Source organism: Trachurus trachurus (assembly GCF_905171665.1).
Source record: "Trachurus trachurus genome assembly, chromosome: 9".
NCBI classification, from domain to species: domain Eukaryota; kingdom Metazoa; phylum Chordata; class Actinopteri; order Carangiformes; family Carangidae; genus Trachurus; species Trachurus trachurus.
Window position 1 is genome coordinate 20,154,797 of NC_139895.1, and position 6,128 is coordinate 20,160,924.

A 6,128-nucleotide genomic window follows, 5' to 3' on the forward strand; every position below is an offset into this window, starting at 1 on the left:
CGACATGGAGGTACTGAGCCTCATTCAGTGTGTTGTGTTGTGTTGTCTATTCTAAGTTTTATGCTCTTTACTGTCACAGACTAAGAACCACAAGCTCTGCGTGTGGTTTGTCCGGTCTTTTTAGGCTTCATCCGGTCATCTTCATGTTTGTCCCAAGCTTTAGACTGAGAGAGGACAAACATGGTTTTGCTTTTACACAGACTTGTGCTGGTCCCTACAGTTAATGCAGTGACATAGTGTCTATGAAAACAGGTGAGCTGTCTGCAGTGTTTCTCTTGTGGCCCAGTACACACACACAGTACCATTAAGTGGGTAAAAGTACAGAATGAAGAAGCTGTGTGGCTCAGTGAACCAACCAGGGATGTTTCAGCGTGATGACAAGTGAAGATGCTGGTGTGTAGAGTTTTTTGGTTTATGTGTGTGTGTGTTTTTCCCCTCCTATGTGGTATTAATATGGAGGTATAGATAGTAGCAGAACAGAGCAGCTGTTCAAATCAACTGTGTGTTAAATAACCAAGTCCAATCCCCTGCTTAATACTAACACCCACAACAAACAGACTAGCACTCTCTCTCTCCCCTGATGTAAACTGTAAATCTGATTAATTACTGGGAATATATAATTCTCTGTGGATCCATGCGTCTCAAACACAGGCACTTACACAAGCACACACACACACATACACACGCACGCACAGTGTTGTACTGTATGAGGTGATTATATGGCAATTACAGCAGTCACAGTGACAAAATGAAAGCTGATCCTTAGAGAAAAAATGGAGAAAATGTCACTCCAAGTTTTCAGTCTATCCGGAGATTTCTGAGCTCTGAATCACTGCATTCTCTTTTGATCATCACCGCTGCTGCCTCTCTCCGATACACAGATGGATTATTCCCCCTAAATCTCCCAAATCCCTAATCCTATTTATCTCAACGCCACACAAAAAAGGTGCTCTCTTCCCACTGCTCAGCTTATGTGTACAGTATGGATGTGAGCATACGTGTATTCCTACTTTTATGAGGACCAGTTCAGGACACGAGAGTGACATTTTCAGGCTGTTGTCACTTTGGAAATGCTCTGTATTAGGGATTTAAAGCTAAGTTTTAACATAGAGGTAAGAATTTGGGTTTGCACTCCTACTCATTATTCATTATTGCCGATGCAGACAAATATAGATTTACAATTGACTTTACTTAACTGGAAATGAATTATGCATGTTTGTGTGGATTAGATATATAAATAATGTAATTTCAACGCCTCATCATAAAATAACTAATAAAATGCATACACTCGGCAAAAAAGGTTGTTGAAGAATCATGTCTTTTAAGGATTTTCAGTTGTTTTGGGGCAGAAATACAATTTAAGTTGCCACAAAAGGAATCAGAGAATTCTGTAATCATCAATTATAATTTCTGAAGTTAGGAAAATATGTTAGCAAACATTTACAAATCAATTCACATTATTTCCAGGTTTTTAACTCTGTTTTTGGTCTCCACCAACTCCTGTGGAAAAATATCTGGCTCCTCAGCTGCTAATTGCTCCAATATGTTCACCAGTTGGTTGATGCTGGGCCGCTGGTGAGCAGTGGCTTTATCTGAGCCTGTCTGCTGAAAAAGGCTCTTTGCTGTGGCAGAAAACAATCCTTGTCAGAACAGCGAGAATGAACCAAATCGTAAAATTATGGGCTGGAAAATCAAAAACAACAGCCAAGGCTGCCAAAACACTTTAGAGCTGAGAGGAACTACAGAGTGATTTGATTCATTCTTACCACAAAAATACTGAGTGCAGCTTTAAGTTGATAATTGGCGGGGTAAAATGATAATTATTGTGATTGCTACATTTATGAGCTGACTGATTTGTTTTTGCTGCTGGGTTCAGACCCTGGAGAGGCGTTACTATGTAGTTTTTTCACCGAGCAGAATGAAAGTCAGGCTCAGCCATCATTCTTATGCTGTTTAAATTTTCCTCACTGAGTTTGTGGACATCGCTTAAATGGAGCGGAACAGTAGAAGGAAGACAAGCTACAATACACCCAGATTAAATTGAATTCGCACAAATACGAGTGGGGGATAAGGAGAGTGCAGCAGCTGCCAGCATGAATAAAACCAGGCCTTTAAAACCATTACATCCTGTTATGCTGTCTTCAAGCCTCCTCCTCCTCTTTTCTCCTCCTTTCCCTGGTCCTCCTCTCAGTCTCATTTATGTTTTCCTCCTCCCTCTGTTCTACCTTCCTTCAAAGCCTTTGTCTACCAAGATTTTTTTCCTTTAAAAAAAAAAATTCTCTTTTTTGTTCCTCCAGGCCCCACACACCCTCCCTTCTTCATCTTTCACTTTGTTTCCACGAGTCCCCAGTTATCTCTAACTCCTCTCCTCCTCTCCCCTCTCTCTCTCTCTTTCCCCGGAGTTGATGTTTTTTTCTTCCGTTCTTCTTTTTTTTTTTTTGCCCCAACTTCCCCAGGTAGTCCACCGGTTTTGCACCTGTGTGTGTGTGTGTGTGTGTCTGCTAATGAGCTTAGAGCTGTCTCCCTCCCAAGGTGAGGTGCCATGCTGAGGTGATCAGCACCGCTGGAGCTTCAGGTATCAACCACAACACCTGCCTAGCTGCGCACTACCACACACACACACACACACACACACACACACACACACACACACACACACACACACACACACACACACACACACACACACACACACACACACAAAGTAATTTCCTCTCACATACATGCACACCCGTAAATAAGAAGAAAATAATTTCCTCTCTCCTTCTCTCGTACACATATAAATGCAGAATAAATCTTTACTTTTCTCTGTCACACACAAACACTGTACAAACACACATGCACACGCACATTAAATACAGTATGCTTTTTTCTCCCTCTCACATACACACACATACACACAACCGACTGCTGCACAAGGCCGATAGCACAACTCTGTCCTGTCAACATGCAGGATAATCAGCTGCTGGGGATTGTGGGTAAGCTGTAATAATCCCTCGCATGGAATATGGAAAGCATCAGAGAGTTATTCAATAGGACAGAGATAAAGGTTGTGTGTGTGTGTGAGTGTGAGTGTGTGTGTGTGTGTGTGTGTGTGTGTGTGTGTGTGTGTGTGTGCGCGAGAGAGAGAGAGAGTGAGAGTAAGTGAGTGACTGAGGCTTTTCCATCTTTAATATGCATCTTCACCTGAAGCTGACTGTCAGTTGGAGTTATTGAAAACACACACACACACGCACGTACGCACGCGCACACACACACACACACACACACACACACACACACACACACACACACACACACACACACACACACACACACACACACACACACACACTCACACACACACACACACACACACACACACACACACACACACACGCACACAGTACTGTAGCTGCCCAGCCCTTCCAGAGACGCTGCAGCTTCTGAAACATTCCCTGCCAGAGCGACTGAGGCTTAATTAAGAACTCCATCCTGTACAAGCCTCATTTAGTCGGAAGAACACCAGAGAACGCTGTATCATATTTAGCTGTCAAGAGGCAAACTCCTTGCACAAAAGAGTCTCTAGCTCACATCTTCATCAAAGCGGCGTCGCGGCGTTACAGTCAAATTAGGATTTAGTCAAAGAAAATCTGCCTGTTGTCATGCGTGAGGATCCTTTATGACTCTAATGTGCAGAGTTTGTCCTCTTTTGATCCGTCAAAGGTTCAAAGAGCAACTTGTTTTGTCAAAATGTTTTCCTTACAGTGAATGGGTTTTTATATAGAAAAATGCTTAATAAATATATAATGCCTTTCCACAGATTTGTCAGCAAAATAAAAAAGGTTTTACAGTGGTTGATGATTCCACATAGAGCGCTGTCTTTCTGTAGAGAAGCAGTCTTTCTGAAAAATAATCCCATTTTTCCACAGGGTATTATACAGCTAGTTCCTTGTGAATACAGTGAGGATCCAGGAGGATTCAAGCTAAACTCAACTGGATTATTCGTCACCCTGATAATCACTATCTGCTGCTCTCTACTCACATTTTGTGCGTTGTACAGTATGTACTGTACACAGTAATGAGAAGCACTCCAAGGTCAAAAGTTCTCTGCTCTCTAAATGAGCTGGAGGCACTGGGTTTATCATTGGTCATTTTAAACAGCTAAACAATTAATATGAACTATTGCCCTCACATTTAGGAGAAAGAAACATCTTGATATGTGCATTTACTGTGGTTCTCAGTGTTCACACTGAGGACATCTGCTCATAATTTGCATCTAAACACACACTGAGTATATTACGTTTACATACAATTATGTTTTATTAAATCTCATGCTGTCTCAGTTTAATGATGTTTTTTCCATGATTGGATTTAATTTCTGTTATTTCTGTAAGAGCAGATTACAATGATAAAGTAATGTTGATTGGGTCTGGGAAGTGATTGACAATGTAACCTAGGAAACCTTTGTGTCTAGGTGTTTTTCAGTGACTGCCATGCTGCACCACGCCCCGTGCAGATGTGTGTGTGAGAGAAAATGTTTGATTTTGAAAATTTTAATGTGAAATAAATGAATCCTGCGCATCGTAACACAAATGCAAGTGGACTTTCATTAATCTGTTATGGTAAAGTAAAGCGCGTCAGTTATGTTTTCCTGTTGAAATACCTCAGTATCTTAAAGTATTGGCTTAGCCTCTACAATTATTTGTTTGTGAGATCCCAATTGTGTGTTTTATTAAGTTAATATACTATGTTAACTTATTTTTTGTTCATTATTTTTCTGACATGGACTCCCTTTAATAATTGCTTGGTTTTTAGGAGCCGAACAACACAACACACTGGAGGTGATTGGAAAATTGCTGATCAGTTTTCAGACACACAGCTCTGAGACAGTTTTCCCTCAGGACTGAAGTCAACTATTGATCACCCAACTGATAGCTTTGCTGATCAGATGCATTGATTGTCTTTACTGTGATGCAACACACGCAAGGTGTCTCCCAAATGCTAAAATGTGGTCCACAATGTTGAAAAAAAAAGGGGGGGGGGGATGAGGAAATGTTGTCATCAATCATCAGGATACAAAGGAAATGAAACACCCTTTGTCACCCTCTGGGCCATACTAATCCCCTATCTTTATTCTTTTAGCCTTGGCTCTGTGAGTACACACACACACACACACCACATACACGCCAAGAACAACACAAAATTTTCCATAATTATGCCGCAGGAAAGAGCTAACAGCGGATACAGATCCTAAATGGTGTGGGTCCTCCCCAGCGTCCGGATTTTCAAGGGTTTTAATCAGTTAAATATGTGCGTGGCTACGTGGCTAATCTGCTGGTTAATCTCACTAACACTTTTTATGGGATTGCTCGCTGCAGCAAGGATTACTGCACCATAGATCACAACCTGATTTCCATAATCCCCCTCTTCTGATAAAAGTCTGTTTGTCCCCCATCCCGTCCTTTTGTCAGACCATGAAACATCACCATTTATTTCATTTACTTTACTCTGAAGGCTTCACTTTACGGAGTCGCTCAAACTCAATGTCTCGTTCTCACAGTTAAACATACATTTGTGGGGTACATAACTATAGAAATGTTCTCTAGACATTCAGTCTGTACCTCATCATAATTATAACCACAATGAATATTAAACACTTTTCTCCAACTGTTTTATTTTTGGCATTTTCAGATCACTTTGCCCCATGGACATGAATGTGCAGGAGGAAAAGCTGCAACATGAAGAGAAGAAAATGTGTTTGAGGTTTTTATTAAACCATAAATTGATGAGTTGTTATTTAACAAATAAAACTGAATAGTGAATGCAGCATTGTTGATAATGCAGGTCCTCTCTGCTTCAGTGACTCAGCTGAAGCTGAAAAAGTCCTTATTTGTATGAAAAGTAGATTGTTCTTTTTTTTCCAAACATAAAAATCTAAATTACTGTAAATCAATAAGTGAAGAGAAGTCGATCAATAACAAATGAATCTATCAGTTTTTAGCCCTGATAGTGAGGTGGCTCTCAAGATGGCAACATTGATCTGTACAACTGAAATATCTCAACAACACGTTGGTCGATTGTTCCAACATTTGTCACAGATCTGTGCAGAGGATGGATTGCCATGAGTGGGTCAGAGTTTTAATATA